The 26,308-nt window shown below is 36.7% G+C and overlaps 1 protein-coding gene and 1 pseudogene across 8 annotated transcripts in view; both read left to right on the plus strand.

Moving 5' to 3' along the window:
• The window catches only part of NOL4 (nucleolar protein 4), a 422,358-nt gene that overhangs the window by 276,603 nt on the left and 119,447 nt on the right, over nucleotides 1-26,308 (plus strand). The gene's annotated exons all lie outside the window — the stretch shown is intronic.
• LOC119511850 overlaps nucleotides 1,698-26,308 on the plus strand; it is a 46,081-nt pseudogene continuing 21,470 nt past the window's right edge.

The raw sequence follows: 26,308 nt of genomic DNA on the forward strand, positions 1-26,308 counted from the left end.
TCATAACAGTTTTTGACTTAAAGTTTATTTTATCTGATATTGGTATAGCTATCCCAGGTCTCTTTCCTTACCCATATAATGAGGGAATAATCATTACTGCATAGGGTTCTTCATTTATTCATCAACATGTATTTACTATTTACTATGTGCCATGTATTGAGTAAAATGCTAGGGATACAGTAAATGTGATGAAAATCACATGTAAAATATTTAGTGAAGATCAGGACTCAATAAAAAAGATCTATTGCTATTTGTGTTATGACTAGAAATGAATTAAACAATATGGTTGGTTAAGGAAATTACAAACAGCCACAGCCAGCACTGTTGAAAAATGGGTAGAGCACGAAATGTGTATGATAGTGGCAGTTGATGGGGCTTGTTCAACACCCCAGGACTGGCAGGAGTGAGAGGGCGTGAGGCAGGAGTCAGATCAAGAAGGGTCTGATATGCACACTGAAGGGTTTGGATTTTATAGGGAATGGGGAATAAGAAAGGGATTTTTTTCATCAGGGAAGGAGAATATGTAATTCATTTGCATTTTAGAAAGCCAAATAGAATGCTTTTCTAATTCACTAAGGTGTCTCATATGATCAAAGTGGTGGATTTGCAAAAACTGACAAACTACATTTTATTTTATCCACTGATAAGTATTTACTATGTGCCGGGTATCATGCTAGGCACTGAGAGTGCAAAGATGAATTTAAAAAAGCCCAGTTCCTTGAGTGAGGCAGTTCCATAAATAGATAATTACCTATATAAAACACAAGCAATGATAAAGATATGATCTCAGTGGTGTATTTGTGTGAAAGGATTTCAGAATACTGGAAATATCAATAAAAGCCAAAAGATAATCACATACTTGAACACTTGTCTTTAAGAAGCTCACAGAAAAGATGATTTCAGAATCAAAGTGTTTAGCAAATGCCGAAAGAAAAATAAAATTATATCTGTGCCTCCTGCAAAAATATCATTATGTATGGATACATGTACTTCCAAAATATTTCATAAATGCTTTGATAAACATAAGGATTAATTACATAATTAGATAATAAAAGGATGTTTATGTCAAGAAGGAATGGTCTCAAATTTTTACCTTATATATAAAGCATGATCACTTTAGATGTTGACTTTAGTCAGGTAACAGTGACTTCTTAATGAAACTCCATTAGTCTATAACAATCCCAAGCCATATGGTGACTTTCTTTAATAAGTGAGAAAGTAAATGGAACCAAATTTTTATGAATATTAGCCATTTTTATTTAACATTTGTATTGGAGGCTTTTATTTAATAATAAGCAATAATAATAAAAATAATGTTAATAATAAAATTTTGATGCTAAGCATTTTGTCCATCATATAAAAAATATTTATTGAGCCTCTTTTATGAGCCGAGTATTGTGTTGGCAGCTAGACATATGAGAGTTAGAAATAAAGAGGTGGTCCCTGCTTTTCAGAGGCTTCTGTCTGGGTGAGTCAGGCTGTCCATCAGAGGTAGGTCTGGGGTAGGACAGGAGGACATGCTGCAGTAGGAGTACTAGGAGAGGCACTAACTTGGGCTTGGGCCTCCCTTGAAGAAGAAATAGCATCGAAGAAGGGGACTGAGAATGAGTAGGAGTTCGACTAGAGAGAAGCTTTACATTCTATGCTAAAAAACTGGTACCAGGCAGAGGTAAGATTTGGAGGCAAGAGACGATAGCATGTTTGAGGAACTGAAAGAACCTCAGTACAGCAGGGGCTTGAGAAGTGGGGGAAATGCTGGCAGAGATGAGTCAAGAAAGGTAAGCAGGACCACATCTCAAAAGTCCTTGTAAAATAAGTTTAGAAATTTGGACATTGTCACTATTAGGAGTCATTAAGCGTAACAGTGGCATCACAACATTTTGTTTTTAGACTGTTTTAGATGGAGTCTGAAACTAGATGACCCAAAGTGGGGTCAGGGAGATCATTTCGAATGTCTTTGAAGTGATCTAAGCAAGGTATTTTGGTGACCTGGTTTCTAGCACGGGGACCTGGGGTAATGCAAATTGTGGAAGTAGGTCTCTGTATAGATGTCACTTCCTATACAGGGCTGTTGTAAAGCCCTAGATTTGGGATTATTCTCCTGCTAGCAACCTTAGCTCTTAACACTCTCCGTAATGAAACCTGAGTTCTAGCCTTTTAGAAATATTATCCTTGAACATGTTCCTCTCTACTGGGAGAGTTATTTTTGTCTGCTTTCCTTACTCCATCCCCCAGCCCCCTGAGAAACACACATACACACACACCCTTTTGACTTTTGACCCTGGGCTTATCTATCCATTATTTAAGATGTGACTCAGGTCTGTGAAGTCTTCCTGATGTAGTAAGTGTTACTCACTGTATTTTCTTGTCTCTTATACCCAGTGTATTGTTCTATTATATCATTTATAGTATTAGGCTCTGAATATTTATCTACATGTTTGTCTCCTGTCCTGGACCGCAGCAGGAACATATCTTCTCTGTCTCGTAGGCATTAGTATTTAGCAAAATTCCAAACACAAAATACTAGTAATAAACAAGTCTGCATTGAATCAGTTAGACTAGCTGGAAGATGGCAAAGGGTATATTGTTCTTAGGTCATGTTGTAGATATAAGAAGGAAAAAATAATGAGGACAATTACACAGTTTGAGACCATCTGCTAGAAAGAATTTTCAGTCAGAGATTAGGAAAATTAGCATCATTTGCTTTGCCAAGGAAGTAGTATTGGGGATGTTGCTCTCATCAGTTATATTTAGGAAAAATTCAAGTAAAGAAGCATGGCATTAAATTGTACCCTAGTATACTAAAATAATAACTATCTACAATACAGTCACTAAGAGTAACTAGATTAAAGTTATTTTTATTGGTGCTGAGATTGTTGACGTACATAAAAATATTTTGTCCTGAGACCCCACCCTGATCATGGTGGTGTAGTGAGATGCTTCTGGGCTCTGTCCCCCCACAGAAACCTTGAACAACCAGCAAGGATGGACAGAAACATCTTTCTTAAATCTTCAGAAAACAGTTAAAAGGACTTCAGTAACAAAGGAGCACTGAATCAATTAAAGGTCTACTTGAAAGTGGTAGGATCTCCTGGCACCCTGGCTAGTTGCTCCATCAACCCTCACTGGATCAATATGAAACTGGGCCACACTCCCAGTGTGGATCCCTGGTTCCAGTTCTGGAGACAGCAGAGTAACCCTGGTACACATACTGGGAGCATGGATGTCTTGCCCAGTCTGTTTGGTGGTGGCCTTAGGAACTCGCTGTCCCAGAACTTGCCCTATGTGTAGAAGGCAGTTCAGAGATCTCTCCTACAGAATACTACAGGTGAGCAGGCAAGTTGTACTGCCTGGGATAAGGTTTTGCTGGGTTCAAGACATACAGTAAGTGCCCGAGATTGTGAGGACACTGTTTCATAGGGAAGAGAGGATACTCTGAACTGTGCAAACGGGAATTCCTAGGGCTACATGTGCATGTTCAAGACAAGACATGTGCAGAAAGGAACTCTGAGAAAACTCTATTTGGCATGGAGCTATTCTTAAACTCATTGTATGGATAAGCCCTGAAGGAGAGCACTTACTTAGGTCAATCTGTAAGGACTAGGAAAAGTATTTTCTTTTTTTCCTTTTATTTTTGTGACCTTCTGACATTCAAGGAAAGCTCTGCAATAACACTAACTGTATACAAGGTTAAGGAACAGATGCCTCAGCGTCTAAATTCCAGTGATAATATGTTAAAATATCAAAATGTTTAGATTTCTACAAAAGATTACGCAACATGTAAAGAACACATAAAGGTATAGTCCAGACAAAGGAGAAGATTAAAGCATCAGAAACCATCAAGGAGGATGAGCAGACCTGAGACATATCAGACAAAGACTTTTTTTTTTTTTTTTTTTTTTTGTTTGGAAAAATGTTTAATAAGAGGAAAATTCACACCATGTAATGTCAAATAAAAAAGAAATACATCCCATCTTTTAGAATGTATTATTCCAATCATTATATACAGAAAATAAAAACTTAAAAGAAATTCACCAAAGTGTTTGACAATGATTATTAGTGAGTTGAGGGAAACTGGGTGATTTTTAGTTTCATATTTATATTGTTTCTGTATTTTCCAAAATTTCTGAAAGCTGTTTTTCATAATCAGGAAAATGACATTTTTGTTTAGTTTTGCTTTGTTTTTTTTTTTTTTTTAAATCATCATTTTATTGAGATATATTCACATACCACACAGTCATACAAAACAAATTGTACTTTCGATTGTTTACAGTACCATTACATAGTTGTACATTCATCACCTAAATCAATCCCTGACACCTTCATTAGCACACACACAAAAATAACAAGAATAATAATTAGAGTGAAAAAGAGCAATTGAAGTAAAAAAGAACACTGGGTACCTTTGTCTGTTTGTTTCCTTCCCCTACTTTTCTACACATCCATCCATAAACTAGACAAAGTGGAGTTTGGTCCTTATGGCTTTCCCAATCCCATTGTCACCCCTCATAAGCTACATTTTTATACAACTGTCTTCGAGATTCATGGGTTCTGGGTTGTAGTTTGATAGTTTCAGGTATCCACCACCAGCTACCCCAATTCTTTAGAACCTAAAAAGGGTTGTCTAAAGTGTGCGTAAGAGTGCCCACCAGAGTGATCTCTCGGCTCTTTTTGGAATCTCTCTGCCACTGAAGCTTATTTCATTTCCTTTCACATCCCCCTTTTGGTCAAGAAGATGTTCTCCGTCCCACGATGCCAGGTCTACATTCCTCCCCGGGAGTCATATTCCACGTTGCCAGGGAGATTCACTCCCCTGGGTGTCTGATCCCACGTAGGGGGGAGGGCAGTGATTTCACCTTTCAAGTTGGCTTAGCCAGAGAGAGAGGGCCACATCTGAGCAACAAAGAGGCATTCAGGAGGAGACTCTTAGGCACAAATATAGGGAGGCCTAGCCTCTCCTTTGCAGCAACCGTCTTCCCAAGGGTAAAACTTATGGTAGAGGGCTCAACCCATCAAACCACCAGTCTCCTATGTCTGTGGTCATGTTAGCAACCATGGAGGTGGGGTAGGCAAATACCCCTGCATTCTCCACAGGCTCCTCAAGGGGGCACTACATCTTTTTTTTTTTTCCTTGTTTTTCTTTTTTTTTTTTTTTTTTAACTTTCCCTTCTTTTTTAAATCAACTGTATGAAAAAAAAAGTTAAAAAGAAAATAAACATACAATAAAAGAACATTTCAAAGAGACCATAACAAGGGAGTAAGGAAAAGACAACTAACCTAAGATAACTGCTTAACTTCCAACATGTTCCTACTTTACCCAGACAAAGACTTTTAAACAATGCTCCTAAGTATGCTCCAAGAGATAAAGGAAAATATGGATAAAGAACTTAAGAAAATCAGGAAAATGATAAACACAAAGAGAATACCAATAGAGAGATGGAAATTATGAAAAGGAACCCAACAGAGCTGAAGACTATAGTGACATAAATTTAAAATTCCCTAGAGGGTTCAACAGCAGATTGGAGCTAGCAAAAGAAAGAAGGAGAGAATCTGAAGTTAAGATAATTGCTGTAATTCACTCTGAGAAGCAGAGAGAAGAAAGAATGAAGAAAAATGAACAGAGTCTGAGGAACCTGTCTGACCCCAATAAGTGTACCAGTATATGCGTTGTGGGAGTCCCAGAAGGAGAAAAGAAGGAAGAGAGAATTTTCAAAGAAATAATGGCTGAAAACTTCTCAAATTTAACAAAAGACATACATATACATATCCAAGATGCTCAATAAACTCCAAACAGGATTAACCCAAATAGGCCCACACTGTTACATATTATAATCAAACTGTCAAAGGCCAAAGATAAGAGTGAATTCTCAAAGCTCTAAGAGAGAAGCAATATGTTACATAAAAGGGATCCTCAATAAGATTGAGTGTCAATTTCTCATCAGAAATCATGGAGGTAAGAAGGCAGTGGGATGACTAAATTTAAAGTGCTGAAAATAAAAAAAAAAAAAATTACCAACCAGAATTCTATATTCAGTAAGACTGTCTTTCAGAAATGAGGGAGAGATTAAGACATTCTCAGATAAGCAAAAGCTGAGGGAGTTTGTCACTATTAGACTTGCCCTACAGGAGATGCTAAAGAGAGTTCATCAGGTTGAAAGGAAAGAACAGCAGACAATAGATCAAAGCCACATGAAGAAATAAAAATACCTAATGAGGATAATAATATAGGTAAATATAAATGCCACTACAGTTGGTTTTTTTTTTGTTTTTTTTTTTTTTTTGGTTTGTAACTCCACTTTTTACTTCCTACATGATCTAAAAGGTAAATGCATAAAATGTAATGATAAATCAGTGGTTTGGGACCTAGGATATATAAACATGTAATTTGCGACAAGAACTGCATAACGATGGAGTTGGGGGGTGGAGGGGTATGGGAACATAGTTTGTATATACTGTTGAAGTTAAGTTGGTATCAAAGTGAACGAGATTGTTGTAACTTTAGGGTGTTAAATTTAAGCCCTATGGTAACTTCAAAGAAAATAACAGTGAATATGCAAGCTCATAGAGACAGAAGTTAGAGGACAGGTTGCCAGGGGCAAGAGTGACTGGGAATGGGGAGTTAATGCATAATTGGTGTAGGGTTTCTGCCTGAGAGATGGGAAAGTTTTAGTAACAGAAAGTGGTGTGCATACAATATTGTGAATGTGATGAATTCCACTGGATGATACCCTTGGGAGAGATTAAGCTGGGAAAATTTATGTTGTATATGTTTTTAAGATCTTCTAAAAAGGCATTTGAAATATACAATGTGTGATACTGGATGGGTTCTAGCAAGGGAGGAGAAAAGGCTGTAGGGACATTATTGGAATATATGAAAAAATTGGAATATAGACTGAATGCTTTAGATCAACATTACATTTCTTGAACTTGATAATTGCACTTAAAGTGGTTACACAAGCTGAATATCCTTGTTTTTAGGAAATTAGCAGTATTAGGTGTTCAAAGAGTGTGATGTATACAGCCTACACTCAAGGTGTTCAGAAAAATGGACTAAAAGACATATAGATAGCATGACATGGCAATTGTGGCAAAATGTTAAAATTGGTGGACCTGGGTACATGAGGGGTACAGGTATATTGGAGATCTCTGTGTGGAGTTTGTATTATTTTTGTAACTGTTCTGTAAGTTCAAAGGAATTTCAAAATACAAGTAAAATATATATACAGTCCTAAATGAGGAAATGTAGACATATATTTCTCATTAGTATGGGATTATTATTCTGTTTCTGCAATTATCTCAAATTTCAGCATTCCAAATCTTTAGTTGTATTTTTACCAATATTTTTATATTCAGCTTTATATTTTCTTACTTTAGGAAATAAATCAGGCATCAAATCACCATGTCTCTCAAAGTCATACTGCTGTTGAATTTTAACAACTTCTTTGTTATGACAGCATTTTTGGACTATTCCTGAGTCGAGAAAAAGTTAATGTTCTATAAGGTCTGCAGAGAATTTTCTGGTATTGAAGCATTTTAGATAACCTTTGAGATGAAAGATATAGATGCTATGCTGTCCTTCCCTAGAGAAGGTGCACACATTGTCAAGTGCTTTCAGTTTTGATCCTTATTCCCTCAGGATTCTTTGATTTAATTTGGGAGACCCTTACCAGGTTTCAAGAGCATGGTGGGGACTTCAGGATTTTGACCCAGTTATGGTAACAAGTCCATCCCTGTTTCCTCTTATGTTCAACAGAACTTTTGCCAAAATCTAAGGGAAAGTAAAGAAATAATTATGGGAAAAGGACTAGCATAAAAATCCACTTATATCGCAGTCTCCTCACTCCATGATAACTAGAATGTGAATGTCTAGAGGGCAAGAACTGTGTTTGTCCATAGTTGAATCCAAAGTACTGGATACCATGTCAAGATCATGATAGAATATATTATGTGCTTTGAAGAAATTCTGAAATTGAATCAATCTGCAGTAATTACCAAAGAGCAGATTTTATAAATAGGCACTTTTGCCTGGATTTTTGCTCTTTCAGCTCTTTGCCAGCTTTCAGGTACACAGACTACAGGGGCTACATTAACTTTTTGAAATTCACTGTTTGTGGAAACTCAGGATAAATTCCAAATGGCTGGTCTGGTCGTCAAAGCTATTTATTATCTATCTAATCCAAATTCCTGGGCTGAGAGATGCTCCTAGTCAATATGACAATTGAATAACCTCTATCTTATAGATGGCAAATAGTTTTCAACTTTTGTAAAGTTGTCAGTACTTGGTAGTGGCTGCCTAGCTACTGATCCATTGTACTAAGGCTCAGTAGGGAAAATGATGAATGAGTTGCTGTGTCCTGAGCACAGGATAGGGAAATGGGGGCATATATGCCATTTTCCATCCCCAAGGTAACCCTGACTGGCTCAGAATTATCAGCATTACCTGCTTTTGGAACAGTTAGTCTTAGCTCACTCAGGTACATCCCTTCTACCACACTCATGAAAATTACCAATAAATGTTTACCTATAATAATAGTTCTATAATAACGCTAATCAATAAGCATATTATATACACATTTGGAATTGCCTAGGGAGAAGACATTATATTGTTCCATAATTTATTTATTGGAGTTGTATATTCAAGATAAAAGATGTAAGATCTCTTATGATTACATGACTATACTAAATTGAAGGAAAAATTAGCACCTTATGAATCTGTTTCTAAAAAAATAATGGTAGAGGGCTTACCTATTTAAATTCTCTGTATTTAGTCACATTTAAAGTGATGGAGTTGCACTAGGGGGTCTCTTCAACTTAAAAAAATCTGCTACACAAAATTCACTATATGATTTTGAAAGGAATATTAGAAAGCATTCCCAGAAAACTGTCATTGTCCTCTTTATATATACTTCTTTACGTTCCACTCAGCAACTCTAAGTCTCCTGTGATGGAAAATGCAAGTGAAGGGAGTGGAGAGGGAAGAAAAGGTGAGGCCGACAATATGCTAGGTATAGTGTTATACATTCTAATAAACTCACAGAAGGTTTTTCCCTACAGATCCTCTGCAGTTCATCTCCCATTCATTTGTCCAATTGACAAGCAAGTGAACAATTATTGACCACTTGTCTGATGGAGATTTTAAACCTTCAGACATATTTCATTCCGCCTCATCAGTGAAACATTAGTTCCTTAAGTTTGACAGATGATGTATACTACTACCCAGGGGCTAGGGGCTTGTCTCTGTTTCTTACATAATATTTTTCTCTTTTTCAAGTCAATTTCTTCAGATTTTTCCCCTAGATATTACATAATAAATGGCATAAATATGAGAAAATCGTAAGCCTGTCTTTCCCTGCCCATCTTTGCTATTCTTCTGTCTGTTACCCACATTTTCTTCCTCTTTAGCTACTCCTGACCTCAAAAGGTATATAATGCTGGGGGCAGGGGTAAGTTCCTGGGGAGAAAGAGGGAAGAGGAAGAGGGGTGAGCTAATCTCTCCTATTATTTATATTGGAAGGGAGATCTGCTAGCCTGGCCTGTCAATTTTTGATAGGTAAAATAAAGTAAAGTTGGAAGATTTCCAGGACCGTTTAGAATCTGTTGTTACAAAAACAGACCTAATGTGAGGAATGTAAAGTATCCCTTTTCCATGTGTATAGGCCATATGATGTGACCCCATCTGCAAAGTCTGACCACAGGAATAAAAATATGAACTCTGAAATAGAGACAAAAAGTGGAGACTGTAATGTAAAAATTAAAAAGAAATACTAATTTAATTTCCTTGATACTGTTTTATTGAAAGAAAAAATACATCATCAGAGCTACGTTCCTCATCCGTGCATTTTTATTCACAGGCTCCTTATTTTCCTCAAGAAAAGCACATGACTTTTGAGATAATCATTCCTTCCCTTTCATTTCTTTTTATACTTTTTATTCATTTGGAAATGAATAAAAGGACTCATTCCCATGAGCTCTCATCTTATCTCTTTAGTTAAAATCTGTGAATGACTAAGCTCTAGTACAGGTGGTGTAGGGAGAACTAAGTCAAAACTGAATCTCCAAGAAAGTCAGCATTTCCCTCCATTACCTTTGGTGATCCCATTGTGTAATGAAGAAGCATCTTTTTCTATGGGGAACATTTCATATGGGTGATCACATTCATTTATCAGGAAAGAAAACCAGAAAATTAACCAAATCAGGTCAATGATAATTAATAAGTGAAATTATTAAACTATTGAACATATTTTTAGGGAATTGTCTCAATTTATCTCACACCACCTAAAATTTTGGATTATAGAAGAAAAATAGATCTGGAGTTAAAAATATTAAAAAGGGTTTTTTATTTAATTATAAATAAGAACTTAATACTACGCAAATGCCAAGCACAATTTCAAGTTAAGTAGATCAGAATGGAGAGAAAAATGATTTCCATAGTGCTGAAACTATTCTTGTGTTGATCTCAGAGTTTCTGTCATTAACATTCTCCTGATAACATTTATAGACGATTTATGCATACACTGATGGGAGAATTAACCTCTGAATCTATAATGTCAAGTGGTTTCTATAAATTGCTTACAGCTACCTGCTTGAAGAATTTGGTTGTTTACCATTAGAAATGACACTACTAATCTTACAAAAATGATTTGATCAATATTACTTGCAGATACAGCAAAAGCGCAAAAACCTAGCACTTAATTTTGTCTCATTTTATGTATCTGTTCTATCCATGTACAGCAAAGAATTTGGTTTAGATATAGCAGCACCCTCCTATAGAAATTAATGAAATGATGGAAATGTTCTGTGCTGTCCAATATGGTAATCACTATCCACAAGCAACTACTGAGCATGTGATGTGTGGCTAGTACAACCGAATCACTAAATTGTAAATTTTATATAATTTTAATTAATTTACACTTAAATAGCCACATGTGGCTAGTGGCTACTTTATTGAACACCACAGAGGTAATAACAGTTCATGAGAATGTTGTTGCGTTGGTTCATTTTTCCTGTACCTACCGCTCTTCCTACAAAAAAAGGCTAAAACTCACCACAACCCTTATTGTCAATAAAAAAAAGACTGTTATGATTTCAGTTTTCAAATAACAGGATAGGATCAATAATTATATTCTAGAGAACCCAAATGTACCAGATAATTTAATGGCTGGGAAAAGAATGGTTTCTGAGGAGTACAGAAAAACCCTTTAGTTAACATTGCTATTTTGAGCTTCATTTTTGAAGCATACTGTGATTTGAAATACAAATACATATTAATTTAGTGAGGAAGTTCCACTCAGATGAATTTTTACCTGAGAGGTTCAAGAAATGTGGACTATTATAAAATAATAGTTGTCATGCAGTATATTTATATAAACAGATGAAAGTTTTTTGCCTATAAAAATTGGCATCATTAGTTATTCAGTGAACATTTGCTTTCACACTGCAGTACATCCTAGAGGCTCAAAGATGAAATTGATTTTCCTCATAAGGAACTCCAGTTTAGAGGGGAGGCAGACAAGTGAAGAGATCATTAAGATTAAATGTGTTAAGGTTTGTGGTAGTAGCAATCAGAGTGATATAGGACTACACAGAGAGATGCCTAAGTCATTTGAGAAAGGCAGATGGGGATTTGCAACAAATTCCTGGTGGACAGTCTTGAATGATGAGTTGTAGGAGTTCACAAGGTAACAAAGGATGGTGGTGATGTGCATTTAAGGTTAAGGAGTAGTATGTGAAAAGAAGAGAGTGGCAAGATGACATAGCAAGAACAGAATAATAGATCTATAAAGTAGAGCCAGACCACAGGCTTCTTAGATTAGGAGGTAGAGGTTAGCATAGAAGCAAAATAAGAGGCTTGGCAGATTACAGGGTCATCATTGTAGGAAGATTGAATTTTTCCTGAAGGTATTGGAAGACTGAAGGATTCAAAAGAGGGCAATCAGTTTTATATTTTGATATGTAATCCTGCAGTTGTATGGAATGGATTGAAGTTGGGCAAGACTAGGGAAGCAAGATTGATGAAGAGATTGTAGAGATTAATGTGAAATCCTGAACATGTATAAAAGAAGAATGGATGCAGAGGAAATAAGCTCTCCATGTAGACAGAGAGGCAGGATGTTGAGGAATTTTATCTGTGAAGTAAGAGGAGAGTGAAAAGAAATAATGGGATTGGGAACTTGAAGAGGCTGATGATGTTTTGTCCCTGATATTGTAGGAATTTGTACAGCTAGCTGAGTCGGGACATACGAGGCTGGCCTGGGCAGCATGGAGGCATAGCTGAGTTTGGCAACCACAATTCTGAGGTGACACCATATCTCGGAGTTGTATAATTTCCCCTGAATGCAAGGTTAGCACAGTTAGACTGATAGAAGGTTGGTTTTTCTAGTCTGGGTTCAGCTAAAGGTCTAGGGGTAGGTTAGTTGTGGATATTTATGAGGGGATGTTTAAAATAAAGAGTAATTTTTTTTAGGATGGGAAGATAATTAAAATAGGTAAGGGCTAGTAAACTGGGAGAAATTTGAGTCAAAATATTGGAAACCTCCTTGAAGATGTTTCACAGGCCAAGTGGAAGTAAGAGAGTAAAATGGTTATAATGACGGCGTAATCAGAAAATGGAAAATTGGAATTTTCTACTCCAAAAGAACAATTCCTTTTGATGACAAGATATGGTGTGATGGTTAGGTTCATGTGTCAGCTTGGCCAGGTGATAGTACCCAGCTGTCTGGTCAAGCAAGCGCTGGCCTAACGGTTGCTGCAAGGACCTTTGTAGCTTGTTAATAAACCAACAGGCTGGTTAATCAGTCAATTGGCTGCAGCTGTGACTGATGACTTCAATGAAGGGCATGTCTTCCACAATGAGAGAATGCAGTCAGCTGGATTCAATCCAATTAGTTGAAGACTTTTAAGCAAGACAGACAGAGGACCTTCACTTCTTTGGCTGACCAGTGAAGCATTTCCTGAGGAGGGCATAGAAGTTTCCAGTTTGTTTCCTGAGGAGTTCCTCGAACATCTTCATTGGAGTTGCTAGCTTGCTGCCTGCCCTGTGGAATTTGGACTTGTGCATACCCACAGTTGGTTGAGACACTTTTATATATCTTATATTTATAGATATCTTTCATTGATTCTGTTTCCCTAGAGAACCCTAACTAATACATATAGGATACAGTCTTGAATATGAGGGGCTGAAATGGCATAAAAATAGATGTTGTTTGAATGGAGAAGTACAAGGAATTACATGCCTGGATGATGATGGGGTCATTTTTAAGGATACTGAAATCACTTAGGACAATGGTAGTGTTTGGGGTGGAAAGAACAGTATGGGCCAGGAGATAAATACTTCTTTGAATACGAGGAAGTGAACAATAGGTAATAGATGGCTGTACAGTTGGACAACATAGACTTCCAAGGAAGAGTTGTTTTCACAAAATAGTTGGAAAATAAATGGTTGGAAAGGGCTCTAGTATAACAACCCAATATTTGGACTTTGATGATATGTAGAAGTTGGACAAATGTGTTGGATGAATACAAAAGTCCACAAATCATGGGAGGGCCAAAAAGTGAGGAAAAGTGAGGAAATATTCTCTGCAGAAGTTTGGGGGATAGAGGCATGTATTTGCCATGGAACTGGTTATTTCAGAGAGCATAGCAGGAAGATCTGGGAGGCAGGGTAAGAAAGCTTTGTGAACAGTACACGGCTTAGTAGGGTGCTTGAGAGAATGAGAGATAATGAGTGAAATTCTTACATTTTGGGTAGTCTTCAAGTATGAGCAGAAGTGAGGTATGAAAAATTAGTTGGCTCCTGTTTTTCAAAAGGAATTATAGAGTTTTTTTGATGTTTCTAAATTGATAACTTCCTTATCTTCCCGACCACAAAAGCTATCAATGTACAGGATCATATCCACGACGCTATCTTGTTACAAAGGAAAAAGTGTCCACACTCTTATCAAAGGCCAATCTTCCTATTGTGAGGAGCTTGTCCTTATTTGCTCAGATTGCTCTAGCATCCCCCCTCATATAAACTCCCCTCAGTACCCCTTCTTCTGGCTGGCTTTCTAATTCACCGACCATCTTCGTTAATGACTATTCATTTATTTAACTTATAAATTATGGAGTGTTCCAGGACTCAGATCTAGGCCCTCTTCTTTTCTCTCCTATCTAGACTCTAGGTGATCCTACCCAAGTTAATGGATTTAAAATAATATTTAAAAGCTGTCAATTTTCAAACTTCTATCTCCAGATCAGACCTTGACCCTGAACCCTAGGCTCAGCCAGGCACCTACTTATCATTTCCACTTGGAAGTCTTATGGTTTCTCAGACTTCATTTGTCAAAATCAATAGTTCTTCATCCCCTCTTTCCAGACCCCAATATAGTTCCATGACTATCCTAATAGCCTTACCAACATTAACTCATTTATTGTTAATGATTACTTATTAGATCTCATTAGTAGTTCCCTAGGGAACTAGCTTTGGGTTTTATATAAATCTGACTTGAAGTGTGCTGAGCATGAGAATGTTATCCACCATCTGTGTCTCTACAGAAAATAAATATCATAATAAGTTTAAGTGAATATCCGTAATAGCACTTTGCTGGGTCACTCACTGTTTACAAAAATGCCTTTTCTTTTCCTGGTGCTACACAATATCTGTTTAAAGTCCTATTAAGAGATGCTGTATTAAAAGTGAAGTATCTATTGGTTTGACTTCCAGCAAATAGTATCTTAATTTTCCTGTTTAAAGATATAATGAAGTATGAATTTCTAGTATTTTTCCTACCCAGCTGGTTCATAATTATTAACAGATGCTGTCTTTCATCTCACCAAGAAGCAAGGGTGATTGCAGCAAATCTCTTTAATACTACAAATAGGTCTATATTTTAGACCTTGATTCATGATGACTTCTGCCATAGATTTTAAGCATGTATTTTAAACAGTTCTGATGGAATTTTCCAAGGTGTGTTTCATGCCACTGTCCCTAGAAAGAGAGGTTGGCATATATAAGTGTTTGGAAAGCATTTTTTTTCTAAAGTCTTTGACAGAATTCAAATACATAAAGTGTATGTACCATGTGGTGTAGGTGTCTTCTTTTCCCATGGGATACAACTGTTGGTTGGAGGCAGGTGTGTGAATGAGGCAGTCGGTCTTACCCTCACTTCCAGCTGGGTATTAATTACATCATCTGCAAAGGGTGGTTCCTCCTTTGCCACAGTCATCCTGGATGGTTGCTTCTTGCATTTCAGTTGTCCATGAAGAGTCTGTAGCCCATGATCTGAGTGACTATGAAAAGCCCTTTCCCTGTTCCCAATACCAGCTGTCTTGCATTTTCCTATGTGAGCAGGGCTTCACTGTTTGGGTCAATTCCTTGGATGAGCCATATCTCCCTAAAGAAATAGTGAAGTCTCAACCATGTATATTCTAATGTTTGAATATTTCATTTACTTGACATTCTCTGAAACACCATCTGGTTTCTTGGGCACTCCCAAGGAGAGAAAAGGTCGAATGGTAGCCTATGGAGAATGGAGAAGGAATAATATCAGCAGTGTATATCCTACTTCTCTGGTTAAGGTTTTATTTTCTTCAAAAATGTATAAAATCAATCAGACCTTTCCCTGTGACATTAGTTTTTATTTGTCACCTTGTGTTATTTTATCTTCTTTTAGCTTTATATAACCCACATATAAAATGAGAACAATCATCTTTAGCTCCAGCGTTGTTTTGAGGATCATCATATACCTAAATGCAAGCATGCTTTATAATCTACAAAAGATCATATCATGTTCCTTTTTTCCAGTTTAGACAACAAAAGCAGGTTGTGCATCTTTATTGCTCAAACCATGACACCTCTGAGCCCCTACTTGGCTAGATTTACCGGGAGTACTTTTTTTTTTTCTGCTGTCTCCTCCCCAGATAGTTCCTAGGAAATCTGAGGAGGGCTTTCCTATCATCCTGGTGATCACTTGTCAGTTTTCCATAAATTGTGCTGCTCTGAAGCTTTCATGGCCACTTTTTTTTTTTTTTTTTTTAGTTTTAGGTTTTAATTTTTATTGAGATTGTTCACATACCATACAATTATCCAAAGATCCAAAGTGGACAATCACTTGCCCCCGGCACCCCCATACAGCTGTGCATCCATCACCGCACTTAATTTTTGTTCAGTTTTTAGAAACTTTTCATTACTCTGGACAAGAAATAGAGCAAAAGAAGAAAAAAAAAAAGAAAAGGAAACTCGAATCCTCCCATATCCCTAACCAACCCCCCTCCATTGTTGACTCATACTATTGGTATAGTACGTTTGTTACTGTTTATGAATGAACGTTGAAATACAACTAACTGTAGTATATAGTTTGCAATAGGTATATATTTTTTCCCTATATGCCCCTCTATTATTAACTTCTAGTTATAGTGTCATACATTTGTTCTGGTTCATGAAAGAGATTTCTAATACTTTTACAGTTAATTACAGACATTGCCCACCACAGGATTCAGTTTTATACATTCCCTTCTTTTGACCTCTAACTTTCCTTCTGGTGACATACGTGACTCTGAGCTTACCCTTTCTACCACCTTCACACACCTTTCAGCACTGTTAGTTATTCTCACATCTTGCTACCAACCCCTCTGTTCATTTCCAAACATTTCAGTTCATCCTAGTTGAACATTCTGCTCATACTAAGCAACCGCTCCCCATTCTTTAGCCTTGTTCTGTATCTTAGTACCTTATATTTCATGTCTATGAGTTTACATATTATAATTAGTTCCTATCAGTGAGACCCTGCAATATTTGTCCTTATGTGTCTGGCTTATTTCACTCAGTATATTGCCCTCAAGTTTTTGTCATCAACCCATTTTTTTTTTTTTTAAATGGTTTTGTTCACATGCCATACATTCCATCCTAAGTAAACAATTGATGGTTCCCTGTATAGTCACATATTTATGTATTCACCACCCTCACCACTATCTATATAAGGGCATCTACATTTCTTTCACAAGGCAGGAGGGAGAGTCAAAGAAGGTAGAGAGGCAAAAGAAAAAGAAAAAAGAAAGAGGAAGAAAAAAAGTGACAGCTAGGAAGCAGCAAAAGGAAAGATAACCTTCAAGTAGAATAAAGAGTCAGACAACACCACCAATATCAAGTGTGTCACACCCCTCTACTATCCCCCTCCTCTTATCTGCATTTACCTTGATGTATCACCTTTGTTACATTAAAGGGAGCATAATACAATGATTCTGTTACTTACAGTCTCTAGTTTATGTTGATTGCATCCCTCCCGCAATGCCTCCTCATTTTTAACATCTTGCAAGGTTGACATTCGCTTGTTCTCCCTCGTGAAAGAACGTATTTGTACATTTTATCACAATTGTTGAACACTCTAGATTTCACCAAGTTACACAGCCCCAGTCTTTATATTTCCTCCTTTCTTCCGGTGTCCCACATGCTCCCAACCCTCCTCTCTCAACCATATTCATAGTTATCTTTGTTCAGTATACATACCTTGCTGTGCTACCATCTCCCCCAAAAACTGTGTTCCAAACCTCTCATTCCTGTCTTCTATCACTCTGTAGTGCTCCCTTAAGTATTTCCTGTAGGACGGGTGTCTTGTTCACGAAGTCTCTCATTGTTTGTCAGAAAATATTTTGAGCTCTCCCTCATATTTGAAGGACAGTTTTGCTGGATATAGGATTCTTGGTTGGCAGTTTTTCTCTTTCAGTATCTTAAAAATATCACACCACTTCCTTCTTGCCTCCATGGTTTCTGCTGAGAGATCCTCACATAGTCTTATTAAGATTCCTTTGTATGTGATGGATTGCTTTTCTCTTGCTGCCTTCAAGATTCTCTCTTTGTCTTTGACATTTGATAATCTGATTATTAAGTGTCTTGGCATAGGCCTATTCAGATCTATTCTGTTTGGAGTACGCTGCGCTTCTTGGATCCGTAATTTTATGTCTTTCATAAGAGATGGGAAATTTTCATTGATTATTTCCTCGATTATTGCTTCTGCCCCTTTTCCTACTCTTCTCCTTCTGGGACACCAGTTGTGATGGTTGGGTTCATGTGTCAACTTGGCTGGGTGGCCTAGCTGTCTGGTCAAGCGGGCACTGGCCTGACAATTGCTGTGAGGATATTTGAGGCTGGTTAATAAACCAATGGGCTTGTTTGTTGGATCATCAGTCAATTGACTGCAGCTAACTGATGACTCATCAAGGGGTGTGCTTCCACAGTGAGAGAATACAATTGGCTGGATTTGGTCCGGGTGATCAGTTGGAGGCTTATAAGCCGGACGGTTAGAGAACCTTCACTTCTTCTTCAGCTGCTCAGTGAAGCATTTCCTGGGGAGCTCATCGAAGTTGTCAGTTCAATTCCTGAGGAGTTCGTCAAAGTTGCCGGTTCGTTTCCTGAGGAGTTCGTCAAAGTTGTCGGTTCGTTTCCTGAGGAGTTCATCAAAGTTGTCGGTTCGTTTCCCGAGGAGTTCGTTGGACATCTTCCTTGGAGTTGACAGCTTGTTGACGGCTCTGCAGAATTTGGACTCGTGCGCTCCCGCAGTTGCGTGAGTCACTTTTACAATTTGATAATCAGAGACATCTCTCATTGATTCTGTTTCCAAGGAGAACCCTAACTAATACACCAGTGATACGTACATTTTTGTATTTCATTTCATCCTTAAGTTCCCGGAGATGTTGCTCATATTTTTTCATACTTTTCTTCATCTGCTCCTTTGCGTGTAGCCTTTCAGGTGTTTTGTTCTCCAGTTCCTTAGTGTTTTCTTCTGCCTCTTAAGATCTGCTGTTGTATGTTTCTACTGTGTCTTTCATCTCTTGTGTTGTGCCTTTCATTTCCATAGATTCTGCTGGTTATTTTTTTTTTGAGCTTTCGATTTCTGCCTTATGTATGCCCAGTGTTTTCTTTATAGCCTTTATCTCTTTTGCCATGTCTTCTCTAAACTTTTTGAATTGATTTAGCATTAGTTGTTTAAATTCCTGTTTCTCAGTTGAAGTGTAACTTTGTTCCTTTGACTGGGCTATAATTTTGTTTTTCCTAGTGTAGGTTGTAGTTTTTTGTTGTTTAGGCATCTGACCTCCTAGGCCACCCCAATCAGGTTTTCCCAGAGGAGAACAGGCTCAGGTCACAGAAAGAGGAAATATCCAGTGTCCGGTTTCCTTGATGGTTTTTCTTAGAGGATTGACACACCCTGTGTTTTTCTGCCCAGCAGGTGCACCTGTCAGCCTGTCAGGGCTGGTGTAAGGGGGTGTGGCCCACAGCTCTCCTCCCCCAGGCTTTCGGGTCTGGTTCTGGTAAGGTAGGTAGTAGAGCTGGGCGCCTCCTTTTCCTCTTGGGAAGCTATGCCCCCTCCAGAGGGGTCATCTGCATATAAATAGATTCTTTGTTTCTCTGACTCAGATTGCTGAGATTTTAAAATGGCTGAGGCTTTCTCCTCTGAGCTGCCCAATTTGAGAGAGAGAAAAAGGGACAGAAAGCTCCCAGATTCACCCAGCAGCCAGAGATAGCACCCAACCATCTGGGCTCCCTACCCTGAGACAGATATGTTCCCTGACTCTCCCAAGTCAGTCGTCACCAAAAACCTCTGTCTGCTTGTTGGGGATTCTCAGTCTATATTGAGCAGTTAACATTAAAACCCCAGTTGGAGCTTGGCTGAGGTACACTAGCTTGTTTGGAGAGTGCTGCTCTTTGGCACTATGAAACTTCCATGAGGGAGGGGCTCTCAGCTCTCGGCGTGGGTCCGCAGTTTTTACTTACAGATTTTATGCTGCGATCTTGGGCATTCCTCCCAATTCAGGTTTGTGTATGATGAGTGGACAGTCATGTTTGTATCCCCACAGTTATTCCAGGTTATTTACTAGTTTTTTGGTAGTTTATGAATTGTTCCAGTGGGGGACTAACTGGCTTCCACTCCTCTCTATGCCGCCATCTTAGCTCCTCCCTGTGATTTGATTTTTTTAAAACACTTCTACAGAAAAAACAAACAAACAAACAAAAAATACTTGTACAAAACTGCTCTAATTCTCCACTCCTGCTCCAAGGGCTGGGCTGTGGGTGGGGGGCTGGGATTTTGGTCATGGCCACTTTTAACCACTGTATAACTTCTCTGAGCTCCAATCATGGGCATGTACATTTCAAACCCCCAAAGCTGTAGGAGACCCTGATACTGTTTTCCTTCATTTTTTTTTTCTGGTTTATTATGGTATACTTTACATAAGTAAAATTTCCCCTTTTTAGTGTGGAGTTCTGTGAGTTTTGACAAACACATATACATAAGTGATGAACACATATGTAATCACCAACATAATCAAGATATAGAAAAGATTCATCAACCCAAGATATTCCCCCAAATTCCCTTGTTCCCTTGTAGTCAACACCTCACTTTGGCTAATCTGTATTCTGTCCCTATAGTTGCCTTTTCCAGAATATCGTATCAATTGAATCTTATGGAGGTAGCCTTTTGAATCTGGCTTCTTTCACTTACCATAATGCACATGAGATTCATTTATGTTGTCTCAAGTTAATAGTTTGTTCCTTTTTATTGGCAATTTGTTTGTTTATCCACCAGTTGAGGGACGTTTGGATTTTCTTCAGATTTTGGAAATTATAATTAAATCACTAGAAACTTTCATGAACAGGTTTTTATGTAAACATAAGTTTTCTTGTCTCTTGGGTAAATAACCAAGTATGGGATTTCTGTGCTGCGTGATCATCATGCTGAAATTTGAAACTTAAAGAAACTGCTAAACTGTTTGCCAAAGTGATTGTAACATTTTGTATTCCCTCCAGCAAGGTGTGAGAGTTCTAGTGGCTCTGAATCCTCACTAGTCCTTGGTATTGTCAGTTTTTCCTTTAGTCATTTTAATAGACATGTGGTTTTAATTTGCATTTTATTAATAACTAATGATGTTGCTATCTTTTCATGAGCTTATTTGCCATCCCTACGTCTTCTTTGGTTAACTGTCTGTTGAAGTATTCCCAAATTATTTTTTTAGTTGTTTCTTTTCTTAATATAGCATTTTCATATATCCTGAATAACAGTCCTTATCAGGTATTTTGTAAATATTTTCTTCTAGTCTGAGGTTTCTCTGTTAATTATCTTAAAAGTATCTTTCAAAGAGCAGGTATTTTAATTTTGATGAATTCCAATTTATCAGTTTTTTTTCTTTATAGATTATACTTTTGTTGTGGTATCTAAGAAATATTTGTCCAAGCCAAATCTCAAAGATTTTCTCCTTTATTTTCTTTTATAGGGGCATATGACCTTTTTTGAAGATAAATTTTGCAAATGGTAGAAGTTATAATTTGAAGTTCGTTTTTCATATAAATGACCAACTGTTTCAATACCATTTATGAAAAGGCTATCCTTTCCCCATAGATTTGTTTTGGAAACTTTGTTGAAAAGAAATTGACCATATCTGTTTGGGTCTGTTTCTAGATTCTTTATCCTCTTGCATTGATCTCTGTGTCTATCCTTTCACCAGTACTGTACTGTCTTTATTACTGTAGTTGTATTGTAATCTTGAAATCAGGTAGTATGATACCTCTTTGTTCTTTTTCAAAGATTTTTGGCTATTCTAGGTAGTTGTGCCAGTTTGAATGTATTGTGTCCCCCAAATGCCATTATCTTTGTGGTCTTGTGTGGGGCAGACCCTTGGGTGCTGGTTGGATTTGCTTGGAGTATGCCCCACCCAGCTGTGGGAGATAATTTTGATGAGATGTTCCCATGGAGGTGTGGCCCCACCCATTCGGGGTGGGCCTTGATCGGTGGAGCTATATAAATGAGCTGACTCAAAGAGGAAAGAGAGTGCAGCTGTGAGTGGCGTTTTGAAGAGGAGCAAGCTTGCTAGAGAGGAACGTCCTGGGAGAAAGCCGTTTTGAGGCCGGAGCTTTGGAGCAGACGCCAGCTGCCTTCCTAGCTAGCAGAGGTTTTCCGGATGCCATTGGCCATTCTCCGGTGAAGGTACCCAATTGCTGGGGTGTTACCTTGGATGCTTTGTGGCCTTAAGACTGTAACTGTGTAGCGAAATAAACCCCCATTTTATAAAAGCCAATCCATCTCTGGCGTTTTGCATTCTGCAGCATTAGCAAACTAAGACAGTAGTTTTCCTTAAAATCTTGGAATCAATTTGTTACAATTCTATTAAAAATTCTCCTAGGATTTTGACTGGGATTGCACTGAATCTGTAGACCAATTTGGGGGTATTTGATATCTTGATAATATTGAGTCTTTAAATCCATAAACATTGTATATTTCTTCATTTATGTTTTTTTAAAATTTCTTTTGTTGTTTTGCAATTTTAATTACATAGATTAATTACATAGATCTTATATAGAGATTTATACCAAAATAATTCATGTTTTCTGCGATTGAAAATGCTTCTGATTTTAAGCTTAATTTCCAATTGTTTATCATTATTAGTACATAAAAAACCACAATTATTTTGTGTATTGACCTTGTAAACTGTGATTTTGCTAAACTTAGTCTAGTAGATTTAATGTAGATTCTGTGGGATTTTTCTACATAAACAATCATCTCATCTTCAAATACAGACAGTTTTGTTTCTTACAATTTGATATGCCTTGTTATAAGGGTATGAGCTCCAGTATGATGTTGAATAGATGTGGCGAGAGTAAATAGCCTTCCCTGCCTTATTTCTGATACTAGGGGGAAGCATTCACTCTATCAACATGAAATATGATGTTAACTGTAGGTCTTATAGCTGTCCTTTATCAAGGTTGAAAAAGTTGCCTTATATCCCCAGTTGGGAGTTTTTATCATGAATGGATTTTGAACTTTGTCATATTTTCTGTGTTTATTGAGATGATCATATGTTTTCTTCTTCTTTAGTTTGTTGATAAAGTGAATTAACATTGTTTGATCTTTGAATATTAAACCAACTTTTCATCCCCAGGGTAAAACCCCATGTTGTCATAAAGTGATATAATTTGTATGTTCTAAACTCATTTTGATTTGCTAGTATTTAATTTTATTAGCTAGTATTTTGTTCACTTTCATATCTATCATGAGGGATATTATTCTGCAGTTTTCTTGTATTATCTTTGTCTGGTTTTGGTATTCTTGTAATGCTGGCCTCATAAAATGAGTTGTGAGCTTTTTCCTCTTTTATTCTCTAAAAGAGATTGTATAGGTTGATGGGTTGTTTTCTCTCAAATCTTTAGTATAATGCACCAGTCAAACTATCTGGGCCCAGAGTTTTCTCTGGAAAGTTTATTAGCTACAGGACTATTAAGTTTATTTCCTCCTTCTTGAGCAAGATTGAGTAGTTTGTCTTCCAAGAAATTTGTCCTTCTTATCTAAGTTGTCAAATTTGTGGGCTTAAATTGGTTGTATTATTTCCTTATGATAAGGCTCTGATATTTACACAGCTCTACTGACAACTTGGCACATGAGGGAGGTTCTGAGTGTTTTTAAGACTCAGTGCTTAAAAACCATCAAAATCCCTAATTCCTTCAGACTTTCTATTACCCAGAGTATGTCTCACTGCTCATTCTTCTTCAAAATTGAGAAATTGCTGGTCTTTCCCCCCCTTAGATTCCAGTATCTCCAACACTATCTTCTCAATATTTAACAATCTCTTTCTAAAATCTATTTTTATCTCATTTGGATGAAGTTAGAAATACCATTTTTAATCAAATGAAAGCATCTTAATTCCATCCCAGGCTATGATTTTGAAATCTTGGCCCAGGAAAGCAATCACAATAGTAAATAATGCATTTTCAAGTGTCTAATTTTTGCCAAACAACACTCAGATGACATAATCAGTCAAATCTAAATCTATAATTAAGGAGAACATTTGTCTCATTCCTTAAGGGCACAGTCTTAATAAATATATGCCCACTTTACCTAGTAAGCTTTTTAGTTTTCAGTATTTGCATTTATATTGACTTCAGATTCTTTTGCTCCAAAACCAAGAGGTGAATATTTGTGTAATTATACATGCTGTGTAAGTATATGATCATATAAAAATATGTAAGTATAGGTACATACAACTAAAAGGTCCTTCTTGATGATTTCCCAAAACGTAGAGCGTATCTTCTTCCCCAAATAATACAATCCTCTCATTATTTCATTTGTTTGTTTTTACTAGCAAAAAAGTAATACAAATAAAATTATGTGACTATTGCTCCCGTCTTTAAGACATATAGTAGAGTGAATGATAATACTATGTTAAAACCTTTTAAGTGGAATTAAGAATACTAGTGTAATTTTACCTGTAATATAACTAAAGCTGGACTATAATTCGGTTGCATTACACTAAGTTTTCATGAATTAATGATAGACTGTTCTGTAGATGTTAATTCATAGCCACAATTTTTCAGACATTATTATACAGGTTGAAAAGAACAATACCCTTTAACAACAAAAAAGGATTCTGCCTTAGCCTAAAAATTAGCTTAGCTTTTGCTTTCTAAGTAATGATGGTCAGTGCCCCCAAAATATTCCTGAGTTATATTGTAAATTACTCTCTGGCTCTAAGCTATGTACTTTGGGGGGAAACATTAATTGTTTCAGAGCAATAGAATGCATTTTAGTCACTAACTGCCCAAGTATAGTAACTGTCTCTTAAAAAAAGTTCTTCTTTTGAAAGTCTCTCTTATAACAGGAAATCTTACTGGAGAATTAGGGTTTAATATTTAATTGTGTTGCTTGGGGTTTTATGTCTTTATGTAAACCTAATAAGGCATCTATGCAATGGAAGTGATACATAAACTTAATGTTTAATTTTGAGTTTCAAAATTCTGTTAAAATACAGTTTTCTTAAAAAAATGCAAGTACACTATATCTTTATTTAGCAGAATATTGTTAGACTATACTGTTTTGTGAAAATTGATATTTATGCTATACTTCGATTAAGTTACTCTCAGCTGTAAAATACATCAATGTTATTTCATATTGTCCTAAAAGTTAGTAAAAGAGCATTATAAATTATTGAAGAAATAATTATTATTTTTACCAAATGTCCCTTTAAAATTGTTAAGTATAATGAAACATAGTATATGTTTTGTTAGCAAATTTTTATTACTTAACATAATTAGAAAGATATTCACATTAGACAAACTTTTTTTCTTTATTTTTATTATTTTTATTTAAACTTAAGAATAAAGCATTGGAATGTGGTTTAATTAATCAAGGGTCTATAACCTAGTCCAGTGATTATTCATCTACATATCTATACCCAAATCTCTTAATATATAAAAAGAAAGTAGATTCAATGCCCATGTAAAGGGCTGTGCACATGCTCACGCCCTAAGCTCTCATTTCTGACTGAACTTGAGGCTCTGCACAAGCAGGAAGCAAAAGCTAAGGCAGAGTTGTCAACTGCATGACTTAGTATTGCAGGTATGCCCAAAATACCCTTTGGCAAATAGTGGGAAACTTATTAGTTCCAGGTGTTTGAAGAAATCTCTGTCCGATATCAAGCTCACCACTAAGCTATGCAGTCAGAGACTTCAGTGGCCAAACATGACAAAAAATAGGAACTTTTATGAGTTCATTTGAAAAGTCATTAAACAGACAAACAAACAGACAAACAACAAACAGCAACAACAGCATACTCTGGAGAGGGAGAAAAATCAGACATCCAAACCAGGTGGATTCACTAGTGATGTCTACCAAAAATGTGAAGAAGAATTAACACCAAAATTTTTCAAACATGTACAAAGGAAAAAAAGAAAAAAATAGAAGAGGAGAGAACACTTGGAAGCTCATTCTAATGAGGGCTGATACCAAAACCAGACAAAGATACCTTGGAAAAACCAAACTACAATCCAACACACGTGCAAAATTCTCAACAAAATACTATCAAACTGAATCTAGCAATATATAAAAAAGAAGTATAACCATAACCAAATGGGATTTTTTTTTCCAGGAATGCAAGGGTGGTTCAATACAGTATATTAATAGATTAAAGGGGAAAAAAACATGACTATCTCAATAGACACAGAAAAAGCATTTGACAAACTCATTGTTCTTTCATGATAAAAACAGTCAACAAACTGAATATAAAAGAACTTCCTCAACCTTATCCTATAGCTAATAGGATAATCTGGAGAGACTGAAAGCTTTTCCCTAAAGATCAGGAGCAAGACAAACACATTTTTTCTCAATACTTCTACTCAACATTTACTGGAGACTCTAGCCAGGACAATTAGGCAAGAAAAAATAAAAGCGTCTACGTTGGAAGTGAAGAAGTTGAACTATCTCTATTTGGAGATGACATGATCTTTTATATAGCAAATCCTAAGTAATCTACAAAAAAAAATTACTAAAGCTAATTAGTGAGTTAAGCAAGGTTT

Source organism: Choloepus didactylus, chromosome 16 (assembly GCF_015220235.1).
Source record: "Choloepus didactylus isolate mChoDid1 chromosome 16, mChoDid1.pri, whole genome shotgun sequence".
NCBI lineage: Eukaryota > Metazoa > Chordata > Mammalia > Pilosa > Megalonychidae > Choloepus > Choloepus didactylus.